The sequence below is a fragment of the Lissotriton helveticus genome, chromosome 2_1, assembly GCF_964261635.1.
Source record: "Lissotriton helveticus chromosome 2_1, aLisHel1.1, whole genome shotgun sequence".
Taxonomy (NCBI): Eukaryota; Metazoa; Chordata; class Amphibia; order Caudata; family Salamandridae; genus Lissotriton; species Lissotriton helveticus.
The window spans coordinates 1100974482-1100988295 of record NC_136059.1 but is presented as its reverse complement, the minus strand read 5'-3'; the positions used below and the strand labels follow the sequence as shown (position 1 = coordinate 1100988295).

Here is a 13814-nt window from a genome sequence, read left to right as displayed (position 1 = left end):
ACCCTTACTGTTGTTGTTTTTTTTTTTTTTTTTAAATAGACATTTTGATTATTATTTGAATGGACATTTACCCCATTTCGTTGAAGGGGGTCTGTGCCGATGAAGCTGCATCTAGTTGCTGATTCCTTGTGATATCGTCTATTCTCCTTGTGAACCCATGATAACACTGGTCCAAGGCTTCTGGTTCAAACCTGGTGGATCTCAAACAAAATCCCTTCTAGATGTGTGTAGACCTTCAGTGCTGTTAAGGGCGTTTTAGCATTCCTCCTGTAACATTTGTGTGTATTTACATTGTCACTGGACGGATTTGCTTGAGATTTGTTAATTAGTAATTGTTTGGGAGCATAGTATGTGTTGATAAAGTGCAATGGGATACATTTCTTGAATTATGGCTTCCCCATCACAGCGTATGCTACTTTATCAAGACCGTGTTTTGTTAGCTTACTCCTCGGAAGACTTTTTAATTTTGATTTGAGCTTATCTTGACACAGATATCATTTGAGGTGAATATAAAGTGTATTTCCCTTAGCGGATTGTTCAACCCTGTTAACAAAAGTAGACATTTAGCTAACCACACTCTCTTTTGAGGAAGAATCTGCTCCCGTAAGCAAACTTCCACACACAATTCATTGTCTTAAAGTTTTTTGTTAAGGAGATATTACCTTGTTCCCCTTCTGGGGCAAGATTCTGATCACTAAGCAGGCAGTCAGATTTCAACAAATAGCAGAATAGGGAAAAAAATGCCTTCACTTTTTAGTTATGGGGAACAAAAACCACTCCTAAGTTGCACAATAATGTTGTTCCTTTTAATTATTAAACACTTCTATAGTTCTCTTACCTTTGTCATTGGTTCAACAAACGTTGTAAAAAACTGGCTTTTTAGGTTTCGCCTAGTGAAGGCTGCGATTGCGCAGTGTCGCTGGGAGAAACTGATGTCTTGGAGAGTGGGGCTTGAACCCGCCCCTCTTCTCCATTGGCTGGCTTCCTAAACGGAGGCCAGCCATTGGACGAGAGGGGCGTCACTCCGTTCAAGCCCCGTGTTTTTGGGATTTGGGGGAGAGTTTTTAACTTTCATTCTCTTTTCTTTCACTCCTCTTCCCATTGGCTGGAATTTTACCTTCCAGCCAATGGGAAGAGGAGAGAAAGAAAACACGCCCCCGAATTCCAAAATGAGGCTGCGTTTCTCCGAGGCATTTCTGCCTCGCCTCGGAGAAACGTGGTCGTGTGGAGGCTCCTCTCTTGCTTTTTGTAAATGCACACGCATTTTATCTTGAGGCTTTCACCAGGAAACATTTTTGTAATTGTGTGTTTTTTTTCGTCTGGCGCAGGGTTTCATGTGAAGTCCTTATGTAATGTAACTGGTTCTATTTTAAAGCTCTGTCACCTTCGGGTAAAGTTCGCGCAATATGAAAACGAATAAATAAATAAACATTTAAACTCGTAATTCTAACCTACACGTAAATAGTTCACACATGGGTCTGAATATTACGAGGAACTAGTAACAATCCCCACTCATAGTCTCGTCCGAACCGCGATTTGCGAAGGTAGATACGCACGCGCCAAATTACAGTTTAGTTCGGCGGCTATTAAAATGGAAAAGATACGCCAAGGAAACAGCCAATTAGAATGCGGCCTCGTATCAATAGTGAAATCGCCACTGTGCAAAAGGAAATTAAGAACAAACAAAAAAAGATGTTCGAGGCATGTGGGCTGCTGAATTCATATCTTGTGCATAGATCGCCGCCTAGTGTTGGGTCCGGATGATTGCACTTTGTTGTCCTGGAAGAGTCTTCGAAGTATCACGAGGTAGGTGACTCCTCCCCTGGACTACAGTGCGCATGGGCATCTTCTCCATCCTCAGATTGTTTTTTTCCGCCATTGGGCTCGGATGTTATTCCTTTACTCCAACTTCGGAAACAGAAACTAACTACTTTTAAAGGCCAAAAGGCCTTCGACTTTGACGGTATTTTTCTTGTTCGGTACTTCTTGACTCGACCAACCTCTCCATCTTGATCCGGTCGTCGACGCGGGCCGTTGGGCCTTTTCATCGCCACGTGGGTCTGCTGTCGGTGGAAAGGAGCCCGTTCAAAAGGTGCCCACAACGCCACTCCAAATTCCCGCATACTGACAAGCACATAGTATGCACCAAGTGCTTATCACCAGAGCACAACGAACAAAATTGCCCAGCGTGTGCCCAATTTGTTCAAAGGAGACCATCCGGATTCGACGGGCCGCTAGGCAAGAGATGCAGCGGACGGCACCGGAACTGGAGAACTTCTTCGATCATGAACGCGACCTCTCAGAAGCGGCGGACTCGGACCTAGAGATCGTCACCGTCGAGGACCAGTCGGACTCCGACGACGAGATCCCACTGGGGCAAATCGTAAGTACACAGCCCCCGACGCCGCTTATCCCGAAACCGAAGGCCCCGGTCGAAGCATCGCCTAAAGGCCTTAGCCGAGATCGAAAAACCCCTTCAGAAGCTCCGGCTCTGCTCAGAAGACCAAAACAAAGCCTTCCGAGAGCCCAGGATCAAGTAACGTTCCCCCCAAGAAGGTCGTCTAACCCAAAAGGGTTGTCGAACCGAAGGTCGTCGACCCAAAAAAGGCCGTCGAGCCGAAAGTCGTCGAACAAAAGAAAGTTGACCAGCCACAGGGCGTCGAGCCGAAGAAAGGGGTTGAACCAAAAAAGGTCGCCCACCCCAAAAAGGTTATCGAGTCAAAAGCTATCGATCCAAAGAAAAGCCTCGACCCGAAACAGGTCACCGATCCTAAAAACAGTGCAACTAAACCAAATCCAGTCAAACCAAAAAAGGGCATCGACTCGACGAAAGACACTGACCCTAAAAACGACGTCGCGCACAAAAAGAGGATCGACCCGAAAAAGGTCATCGACCCAAATAAAGTCGCCGAACCAAAAAAGACTGCCAAACCAACAAAAGACGCCGAACCAAAAAAGGTTACCGACCCCAAACCGACAGTCGGGCCGAAAAAGACTCCAGAACCAAAGGCCCTCGAGCCAAAAGGTCACAAGCAAGTCAGCAAGCCAAAGACATCGGCGCCAAAGCCACAGACCGTGGAAGAGGAACTCTTCCATCCTGATCCAGAATCAGAGGAACAATCAAAACTTTATATAAACCCTGAAACCGGCAAAGTGACCCATCTATTACCGGAAAAAGAGACCATTGGACACAGACACGACTTGCCCTGTACCACCAATAACAAGCATTTACAATGCAACGGTCTCGGCATTCTTAAAGTTAGAGCTATTGGCATTGCTCATGACATTATTTTTATTTGTTTTTGTTTTTAAAAGACCTATTGCACTTGCACCCACACAAAGCCACACACACAAAGCCACCCCCACACACAGAGCCCCGCCACACACACACACAGAGCCCCCCACACACACACAGAGCCCCCCACACACACACAGCCCCCCACACACACACAGAGCCCCCCCCACACACACACAGAGCCCCCCACACACACAGAGCCCTCCAGACACACAGAGCCCCCCCCACACACACAGAGCCCCCCACACACATAGAGCCCATCCCCCACACACACAGAGCCCCCCCCACACACACACAAAGCCACACGCACTCACACAGAGCCACACGCACAGGAAGACTTGCGGCTAAATAAAATGTAGCTTTCCTACGCTCAATACAGACCTACTTCATTCCCTAAAAAAATAAAACGAAATAAACGCTAGTAAGTGAGATCTGTTTATGTTGTGCAGGTCGGATGGTGGCGGATACTTTACCACACCCTCTGTCCCTACCCTGCCCGGGCTCCAGCCTTGCCCCCTCTCCGGACCTCTAGCTGCCCAGTGCCAGCCTGCCCCGCCTTCCTTCACTGCCAGACCACCCCCCACCAGCCCTCCGAGCAAGCAACGAGGGGGCCGCAGCCAAAATTACCCAGCACAGTCCAAAGGTGCTCAAATCCCGTGGAGAATCGCCTTGTACCAGTGCAATGTACACACCAGGCTTAAAATGTGCACCTCCCGAAGACTAAAACTGGTCACTGCTTTTGAAAGTTCGACTTGCACAACAAAGTGTGTGTGCCTCGCTTGCAGCCACCCTTCAGAAATGAAAGTCCCTACACACGACACCCTCAACCCATACATTGTTCTTTCCATTAGGTCAAACGAGCGGCTTCTCGCCTGGGCCTCAGCAGAATGTTGCACATGCATCAGAGGTTATGGCTAGCACGGAAACAGGCTGTTGCTTCAGGCCTCCGAGGGAGTGGGAGCCCAGGAGTTCCACCGGCGTGGCGAGAGGGCCGGCCCGGGGAGAGAGAGGGCATCAGCGCATCTCACTGCGAGGTGGCGCAAACAAGGCAACCCGGGAGCGGCGGTAAAGGCCCAATGCAGTGACATGATGCAGAAATCACTCTGTACATTTCGGAGAAGTTCGGTATGGCTCATGTCAGGGAGGCAGCCACGTGACGCCGAGAAGGGAGTGTCAGATGTACACTGTGCATGCGAGTGAAGTACTCACTGCGCAGTTTAGTGCACCTCAATAAAACGCGACACTGATTAAAGATGCCATTGTAGGGAAAGAAGAGATATATGATCTTGAAATGCATACCTATTAATATAAGTCCAAGCGACGTTTTAGTGAAAATGCGGGTTTACCTTCACTTTTTACACAAAATCACCGCGACATTATATAGCTTTTTATACACGTGAAGTAAAAAAAAAGAATATAATTAAGTTGAGGATCCTACGCCCTCGGTTACAGTTTTTTTCTTGTCATGTTCACACTTAAGGTATACATGTAACAGCAATTAAAGATGGCATTTCATAGCAAGTCTGTCCTTACATGCTGAAGAAAGTAATTTGCAAAGCCCGGTCTGTGACGCAGCTCTAAATGTTGCCGATAATTAGTTTGACATTTGAGGCAGGCGCGGTGTTATCTCGCGCACGCTGTAAACAGTAGTACCTAGTGAAAGTCTCCCATGTTCTGTCAGCTCGAGAGCAAATAATGCATTTGTCCCCAGTGCAGGGTGTGAGGCTCGCCGTAGCTTGCATTTCCAGAGACTTGGAGGCGGGGTGCTGTGCACATTCACAGGTGAGCGCGTGCAACTGTCGGTGGTGAATCTTTAAAAACAATGTGTGAGGGTTTGTCAAGAGAAGCACCTTCATGAGTGTGTGAGAGATTGAGGGGATGAGCACCTTCATAGAAGTGTGTGGGATTGTGAGGCTAAGCACCTTCAGAAGTGTGTGTGTGGAGTTGTGGGGCTGTACCATTTCAGAGATGCATGTGAGATGGTTGGGTTGTGTGCCTTCGGTGCTGTGTCCCGGGGGATTATGTGGTTGTATGCCCTCACTGTGTTGTGTCTGTGGGATTGTGTGGTTATATGCCCTCAGTGTGGTGTGTTTGTGAGGTTATGGGACTGTGTGCGTTCAGTGTGGTGTGTTCGTGGTGTTATGGGACTGTGTGCCTTCAGTGAGGTGTGTCTGTGGGATTGTGTGGTTATATGCCTTCAGTGTGGTGTGTTCGTGGGGTTATGGGACTGTGTGCGGTCAGTGTGGTGTGTCTGTGGGGTTATATGCCTTCAGTGCGGTGTGTCTGTGGGATTGTGTGGTTGTATGCCCTCAGTATGGTGTGTTCGTGGGGTTATGGGACTTTGTGCCCTCAGTGTGGTGTGTTCGTGGGGTAATGGGACTGCGCCCTCAGTGTGGTGTGTCTGTGGGGTTATATGCCTTCAATGTGGTGTGTCTGTGGGATTGTGAGGCTGTGTGCCTTCAGTGATACACTTAGAGCTCTGCGCCTCCAGTAATGTGTCTGAGATGTCCTGGCGAGGTGTGGGGGAATACTGGGGGTTGTGTGCCTCCACTGACGTGTGTGGCGCGCGCTCCTTCGGTAGTGTGCACGGATGGCTGTTAAGGCTGCCGCACTTTGAGTATGTGTGTGTGTGTGTGTGTGTGTGTGTGTGTGGGGCGGGAGCAGTGGCTGGGGCGGAGAGGAAAGATTGACACGCATCTCAGCTTCTGACACTCGTGTCTGGTAAAAGGAAAGAACAGCGCGCACGCTGATTGGAAGGTACACATGTAGCAAGCATGTCATGAGTCAATAAAGCTATCACTCAGGCGGGCCCTTGAAAGTACAGTCCGGCGGGGCAGAGGGCTTTTGTTGGAAATCTCACAGCAACGGGGATGCGGTGAATAGTCAAACGCCGGCCTCAGATTTACATCGATGTAGTGAGGGAGTCCGGCTGAAATGCGGTCGTTTTAGGACACTTTTTAGGGAATCTCTCTTTCATAGTAGAAGTCATTTTGAGTTTTCCTCTCTTTAGAGAATGGCCCGGCTCTCTGGTCTCCTACAGCTGTTAGTTTGCAATATGCGCAGGCGACGTGCCTTCGCTCCCTACAGTACACAACTCGGCAAACGCTCCTATTTCTGATGGATGACAAAAAAACACACACAATCCTGCTAATCTGCCTCTTCAGCTGTACTTCGTGAAGAAGTGATTACAGAAGGAACGCGCACACTCTGGGAGTTTCGTCTTGTGTGCTGGAGTAACACTGAAGGAGTGACAACAACCCACGCACTTTGACATACAAGTTGTGTGTCTGCACCCTGGCACGCAGCAGCCAGGCCTGCCACGCTGGGTAGCGCCTGCAGCTCGCTTTTAGCGTGTTCAGCTGGGAGGGAAGGCAGGCAGAGGGCCGGGGAGCCAGAGTGGTAGAGGGGGTGCCATCGATGTGGCAGGCTTTTTTTTTTTGTGCTCTTATCTGGCACGAGGGCAGGCCTTGTCGCGCAATCATTTTCATAGTGATAAGGCCTTGCACGCAGCCTTGAAATCAACGACCATAACGGAAGGAAACTCTGTCTCTGGCTTCACCTTTCTGCCAGCAGGACTTGCGCAACGTTAAAGCGTAGGTGTTAGTCAAGGTCTTACGCACGACTTTTCAAGGGCCGGCAACACTGACAGTGCCTGGCGGTAGCCGCGGAGCGGCCTGCTTGAGGCTCATGTAGGGCTGGAAGCATCGTAGCGCCGCCATCTTTCTCCGAGGCGAGGCAGAAATGCCTCGGAGAAACACACGCCATTTTGCGATTCGGGGGCGTGTTTTTAGCAGTTGAGTGACTGATGACGTCACAGCTTAAAAACTTGCAAAAAACACGCCCCAAAATCGCAAAAAGATGGGGCTTGAACAGAGTGACGCCCTTCTTCTCCAAAGGCTGGCCTCCGTTTAGGAAGCCAGCCAATGGAGAAGAGGGGTGGGTTCAAGCCCCCATACTGCCAAAACATAAAATCTCGGACTCCGCCCACTGCGTGGGACGCTAGTCCGAGACCTAAAAAGGACTTCGGGACATCTCCCTCTAGGCCTTTTACTTCTCCTCCTTTCTATCCTAATATGCCTTTTGTGCCCTACTCTCCTACACACTCAGAATACAATGATGAGGATAACATGGGGAAGATCCTCAGGAAGATTTTAATGACCCAGAGGATCCACAGGCTCATGATGACACATGGGATTATCAAAATGATCCATATGACACACAACCCATCCCTGACACCTCCCCATACCCTACTAAGCCGTCGCCTACTGACGACACCATTATGTTTAAACAACTGCTAGATAGGGCAGCAAAATACCACAAGGTCGACATGCACACTGACCCAATATAAGAAGTTTTACTATTCAACACTTTTCCAACCTCCCAGAAAAATGCCAGGACACTTCCTATGCTAAAAGGGGTACTAAAACACGCACCAGACATATTTAAGGATCCAGCCAGGGCACGGGTGCTCAATCCCAGGGTTGAGAAAAAATATAAGGCGGCCCCTACAGACCCTACTTACATTAAATCACAATTGCCTCTAGACTCACTGGTAGTAGCAAACGCTCGCAAAAGAGCCAACTCGCAAACAGGAGACGCTCCACCTCCTGACAAAGAGTCTAAAATATTGGAGGCGTCAGACAAAAGAGTGGCCTCACAAGCTGCTAATTCATGGAGGGTCGCAAACACACAGGCTCTCCTAGCTCGCTATGATAGAGCACACTACGACCAGCTTGAAGGTTTACTGCAACACCTGCCAGAACCTCAAGCTAGCGACCTCATACAGGAAGGCAAATTTATAACTAATGCTTCCATTAAATGTGCACTAGACGCATCCGACACAGCAGCCAGGTCAGTTAACACTAGTGTGTTACTACGTAGACACGCGTGGCTACACATTTCTGGTTTTAAGAACGAGGTGCAATCCTTAACCAACCAGTTATTTATTTATTTATTTATTTTGAGAGTTTTATATAGCGCGAACAAGATCTTTGCAGATAACAGAGCGCTTTACAAAGGCAGGTGGAGGGCAGGGGAACAAGGGGGCATAGTGGGGAGGTAGCTCAACATGATCATGTACATAGCACCAATACAGTATATAACATAGTACCAATATAACGTATAGTACAGGTATGAGGTAGCAGGCATAGTTGGAGCGTAAGTCATCACCAGGTTCATGTACATAGCACCAGTATAGTATATAACACAGTACCCATATAACGTATAGTACAGGTATGAGGTAGCGGGCATAGTTGGAGCGTAAGTCATCAACAGGTTCATGTACATAGCACCAATATAGTATATAACATAGTACTCATATAACGTATAGCACCAATATAGTATATAACATAGTACTCATGTAACGTATAGTACAGGTACGAGGTAGCAGGCAAAATTGGAGCGTCGGCCATCCACTCGCTGTAAATAAACACGTGCATAGGAATATATAGGCAGTATCATAGCGCCAGACTGGTAATACTGTTCTTAATGTAAAACACGCGAAATTGTTCAAGTGTATTTAGCCATAAGGATACTTTTAACTTCTTTCTTAAAAAGAAGGGAGGAAGAGATGAGTCTTGTTTCAGGAGGAAGTGCGTTCCAGATCCTGGGCGCCATACCAGAGAAGGAGCGTTTGTAGGTTTTTTCCTTCCGGAATCTTCGCGGTTTCAGCAGAAGATTGTTCGAGCTCCTGGTGGTTCTGGACCCACCTGAGATTGTCAACTTATGAGTGAGGTAGCTGGGTGATTTCAAGTGTATAGCCTTGTGCGTCATGCAGGCAATTTTCAGCTGAATTCTGGCTTCCAGAGGCAGCCAGTTCAAGGCTTTGAAGTCAGGAGAGATATGCGAATGCTTTTTTGATCCAGTGATGAGTCTTGCTGCCGCATTTAGTGACGCTCTTAGGGGTGCAGTTGTCGTTAGGGGGAGGCCGCAGAGGGCCACGCTGCCATAGTCTATGCGAGGGATGACTAGAGCTTGTACTGCTGTTTGGAAGTCTTTTGCTGGGAGGAAGGGTTTCAGTTTTCTCAAGGTGTTTATTTGGAAGTTCGCCCCCTTAGTAGCCTTGCTGATATGCTGCTGCATGCTGAGGTTTGTGTCTAGTGTTATGCCTAGGGATTTAGCTGAGTCCACGATGGTCGGTTGGACATTGAGTGCTGTTAGGTGCTTAAGCCATGTTTGAGCGGAAGATATTTTCGTGGGAGGTGAGATTAGGAGGAACTCCGTCTTCATAGCATTGAGTTTGAGGTGGTTGTCAGCCAACCAAGATTGGGTGCTTCTGATCGTTGAATTCAGACTCAGGATGTCTTTGGGGGATTGTAACTTGAGATATATTTGAGTGTCATCGGCGTACATGTGAAAGTGTACATTGGATGTTTGTAACAGAGTGGTGAGAGGTTCCATAACTAGGTTGAACAGAGTAGGGGATAAGCATGATCCTTGAGGGACGCCTAACGATACCGGTACTGGGGAAGACATTAGGTTTTTGCTCTTGAATTTTTGAGACCTGTTGTGAAGAAAGGAAGTGAACCAGCGAAGCACAGTCCCAGATAGGCCCATTCTTGATTTTAGGAGTTCGAGTAAGCTCTCATGTTTCACTGTGTCGAATGCCGAGTTAATCAAGAATTCCTGTTTGGTCCTGCATTAGATACCATATTAGACATGAAGAAAGATACTGAAACTGCATAATCTATGGGCGCACTGCAGTTTCAACTACATAGAGGTTCCTTTCGTCGGTCCTCCTACAGAGGCGCCGCAAGAGGCAACACTTCACAGACTTCCTCTGCATACAAAAGCAACACTCAAAGCTCCTTCACTAAGGGCTCCAACAGGGGAGGTTACAGGAGCAATAATAACCAGGGCAGAGGACGTGGCGGCAATAACACCAGAGCCTCCACTGCCACCAAACAGTGACTTCATCACACTCCCTCCAGACCATTTAACACCAGTCGGAGGCAGAGTCGAACAGTTCCTACCAGTCTGGAACGCAATTACCACAGACAGGTGGGTGAGACAAATTATCCAGTATGGTTATTGCCTGGAACTCAATTCTACTCCACGCAACATACCTCCCAGACAACGTTCTATGTCCAAAGAACACATCACCCTGCTACAACAAGAGGTCAAGTCCATGCTAGAAAAGGGAGCCATAGAACAAGTCCCTTTTCAACACCAAGGAACAGGCGTATACTCACTATACTTCCTCATTCCCAAAAAGGACGGGTCCCTCAGACCAATATTAGACCTCAGCCCTCTAAATCAATACATACTCTCAGAGCACTTCCATATGATCACTCTGCAACAAGTACTCCCATTACTCCAGCAAGGCGACTTCCTAGCAACATTAGACCTCAAGGACGCATATGTTCACATACCTATACATCCAGTTCACAGGAAATACCTCAGGTTCACAATAGAAGGTCAACATTATCAATTCAAGGTTCTCCCCTTAGGGGTAACCACAGCCCCAAGAGTGTTCACAAAATGTTTAGCGGTAGTAGCTGCACACCTCAGACGGCAACACATCCACGTGTTTCCATACCTGGACGATTGGCTCATAAAGGCAAATTCGTTCCAGCAGTGCGCAAGCCATACGTCTCAAACGCTACAGCTGCTACACAGCCTGGGTTTTTCCATGAACTACCCAAAATCACATCTACAACCCTCCCATATACAACAATATCTGGGGGCTACAATAAATACCTCTCTAGCAAAGGCATATCCAAATCAATCAAGGATAGCCAACATCCAGACTCTCATAAAAAAATTTCAGCCACAACACTCTTTGCCTGCTCGAGTATTCATGCGACTAATAGGCATGATGGCCTCCTGTATATTCATTGTTCCCCATGCACGACTTCAAATGCGTCCACTACAGGTATGCCTAGCACGTCAGTGGAACCAAGCTCGGGCAATTAAAAGACCTAGTGTTGGTGGACAGTCGCGCTTACAACTCTCTGCAGTGGTGGAACCCACAAAACCTGTCCAAAGGGCGACTGTTCCAAGAGCCGGTTCCACAAGTAGTACTAACAGCGGACGCATCACTAACAGGTTGGGGAGCCCATTTACTACAATACACAGTCCAAGGGCTCTGGACAATCAAACAAAGGAGACTGCATATCAACCAACTAGAGTTGCTAGCAATATTTCTGGCACTAAAAGCATTCCAAAACTACCTGTGCAACAAGGCTGTGTTGATCCGGACAGACAACATGACAGCCATGTACTACATTCAGAAACAAGGAGGGACACACTCTCCACAACTGTCCCACTTAGCACAGAACATATGGAAATGGGCAATTCCAAAAAAACATTTTTCTCCTAACATTTTTCTCCTAGCAGAACACCTGCTAGGAAAAGACAATCAAGTAGCGGATCTGCTAAGCAGACACAGTCAACAGCTACACGAATGGGAGATCCACCCTCAAGTTCTACAACCATTCTTCCAAAAATGGGGTCAGCCAGAGATGGATCTGTTTGCCACAAACGAAAACTCAAAATGCCAGTACTTTGCCGCCAGGTTCCCACATCCACAGTCACAGGGCAATGCGATATGGATGAACTGGTCAGGCAGATTTGCGGACGCTTTTCCACCAGCTCCACTGATTCCGCTAGTGGCACTCAAACTACGTCAGCAGTCACTCACAATGATCCTGGTTGCTACCACATGGGCGCGACAACCATGGTACACAGCGTTCCTGGAACTCTCAGTAGTTCCCCACCAAAGACTGCGCCTCGTGCCCCATCTTTTAACTCAGAACCATGGAGAAATCAGGCACCCAAATCCCAATCAGATGAACCTAGCTATCTGGCTCCTGAGGTCTTAGAGTTCGGATACCTTAACTTACCTCCTGATTGCATGAACATTATCAAGGAGGCAAGACGGCCAACTACTAGAGCATGCTTTGCAGCTAAATGGAAACTATTTGTAATTTACTGCAATAATAACCAAATTAATCCTTTAAATCCTTCCATCCAAAACATTATCTGTTACCTCTTGCACCTTCAAAGATGCAATCTAGCATACTCTTCTATAAGACTACATCATGCTGCTATAGTAGCATATCTCCAGAACAGACAACACCTGTCTCTGTTTAGGGTACCACCAATCAAAGCTTTTATGGAAGGTCTTAAAAGGATAATCCCTCCAAAGCACCCACCTGCACCAGACTAATGGGACCTCCTTTCGAACCACTCCACTCATGTGAATTACAATTCCTAACATGGAAGGTGGCATTTCTAATTGCCATTACCGCCCTCAGGCGAGTAAGTGAGCTACAGGCACTAACCATCCAAGAACCTTTTATGCAAATACATGCTAATAAGGTAGTCCTTAGAACTAACCCTAAGTTCATGCCAAAAGTCATATCCACTTTCCATATCAACCAATCCATAGAATTGCCAGTTTTCTTTCAAAACCCACAGTCCGTGGCTGAAAGAGCCCTACACACATTAGATGTAAGGAGAGCTCTGCTATATTATGTGGACAGGACTAAATCATTTCGGAAAACAAAGCAACTGTTTGTTGCTTTTTCACCACAACATAAAGGTAATCTCATCTCAAAATCAGGAATAGCCAGATGGATAGTTAAATGCATCAAAATATGTTATCAAAAAGCTAAACGCACGCTAACAGTTCCCCCAAAAGCACACACTACGCGTAAAATGGGGGCATCCATGGCTTTCCTAGGGAATATTCCCCTTGAAGACCTATGTAGGGCAGCTACATGGTCTACCATACACACTTTCACTAAACACTATTGAGTAGACGTGCAATTAAAGCAGCAAACTGCGGTAGGCCAGGCTGTCCTTAAAACTTTTTCAGACTGCTGCAGCTGGTACAGGTGACCACCGCTAGAGAAGATACTGCTATACAGTCTATTCACAAGATATGAATTCAGCAACCCACATGCCTCGAACGGAATATGCTACTTACCAGTATGCATTTGTTCTTGGCATGTAGAGCTGCTGACATTCATATCGCCCACCCTCCTCCCCGGTGCCTGTTGCAGCTGCAGGATTCTCTTTTGCATGGCCATCTCTTACTTACTTTACTCCATCTTTGCCACAATGGCGAAAAACAATCTGAGGATGGAGAAGATGCCCATGCGCACTGTAGTCCAGGGGAGGAGTCACCTATTTCGTGATACTTGGAACACTCTTCCAGGACAACAAAGTGCAATCATCCGGACCCAACACTAGGCGGCGATCTATGCACAAGATATGAATGTCAGCAGTCCTCATGCCAAGAGCAGATGCACACTGGTAAGTAGCATATTCCATCTTTAGACTTCACTAGAAACTGTGATTCTTTATTTTTCATAGTAACAGTACCATAGTAACAGTACCTCTGAAGACAATACAAAATATTTTTCTGAAAAACTACGATAAAGCTGGCGCCCTATATTATCTTTTGGACGCTTTAATACATTTTGGGTTCAGCGACTACGTGGAAATAAACAAAACACGGTACATTTTTAATATGTAGATTGGAATGGGTACGCGGCATAATCACGAAGACCGT

At 47.2% G+C, this 13814-nt stretch overlaps 1 protein-coding gene across 4 annotated transcripts in view; it reads left to right on the top strand.

Annotated features, from left to right (window-relative positions):
• PSIP1 (PC4 and SRSF1 interacting protein 1) overlaps nucleotides 1-13814 on the top strand; it is a 546371-nt gene that overhangs the window by 261514 nt on the left and 271043 nt on the right. The window lies entirely within an intron of this gene.